The sequence below is a fragment of the Suricata suricatta genome, unplaced genomic scaffold, assembly GCF_006229205.1.
Source record: "Suricata suricatta isolate VVHF042 unplaced genomic scaffold, meerkat_22Aug2017_6uvM2_HiC HiC_scaffold_12791, whole genome shotgun sequence".
In the NCBI taxonomy this organism is placed as follows: Eukaryota; Metazoa; Chordata; class Mammalia; order Carnivora; family Herpestidae; genus Suricata; species Suricata suricatta.
The window spans coordinates 1-1,010 of NW_021856879.1; the positions used below are offsets into that span (position 1 = coordinate 1).

A 1,010-nucleotide genomic window follows, 5' to 3' on the forward strand; every position below is an offset into this window, starting at 1 on the left:
AAGCAGGCTCTGGACTGTCAGCACAGAGCCCAACACAGGACTTGAACTCACAAACCGTAAGATCATGACTTGAGCCGAAATCAAGAGTTGGATGCTCAACCGACTGAGGCACCCAGGTACCTCAGAAACCAAGTCCTTTGAATATACTATGTAACTTAACTAAATTCTCACAACAATCCTGTGTAACTTAACTAAATTCTCACAACAATCCTAACAATCCTAGGTGAGTACTAGTATCACTGGTGAGAAATGAGACTAAGGTTCAAATCAGCTCCTAAGGCTTCACACCTGGTAGGGACATCAGACTTCAAACCCAAGTCTGTCTGATTTGAAGTCTGAGTTATTTCCATGATAAAACACTGCAGCTATTTTCTATTCTGTGCTTTTTGTTTGTTTTAGTTAATAGCAATCACATAGATACAAAAATGAATTCATTCTTCTTTTAACATACAGTGCATTACAGACACACGCGAAGCCCTCTTTACACTCATCGTTAATCTCAGTTCCTTCTCACCTTCCTCAGATACTACACTTGATCTTAGCCAAAAGGCCGAGAAGCAATTCACCTTCCTCAGAAATAACATTGCTTTAAGTCTTGGAAGATCCTTAGAGCCCATTCTTAGAATATCCATTAGATACATAGGAAAAGTTATTCCACATCATTTGCCATTATGGGAAGAAAAATTAGAATCACAATGAGATACCACACTATACCTATTAGACTTTTAAGTGACTAAAACAAAATACAGTGATAACATCAAATGCTTGTAAGAATGCAGAAACTAGATCTTTCAGTCATTGCTGGCCAGAATATAAAGTGATCCACTCACTCTAGAAAATATGTCTATCAATTCATTATCAAACTAAACATCACTTACCATGCGACAGCAATTACATGCTTTAACTTTTACCCCTGAGAAATGAAAACAGAATTTCACAAAGGAACCTATACAAGAATGTTCACAGCAGTCTTATTTGCAATAGCCAAACACTGGAAATAACCCAGATGT

At 37.4% G+C, this 1,010-nt stretch overlaps 1 pseudogene; it reads right to left on the reverse strand.

Moving 5' to 3' along the window:
- Nucleotides 1-394: 394 nt before the first annotated feature.
- LOC115284622 lies at nucleotides 395-562 on the reverse strand (annotated as a pseudogene).
- Between the last annotated feature and the right edge of the window lie 448 nt (nucleotides 563-1,010).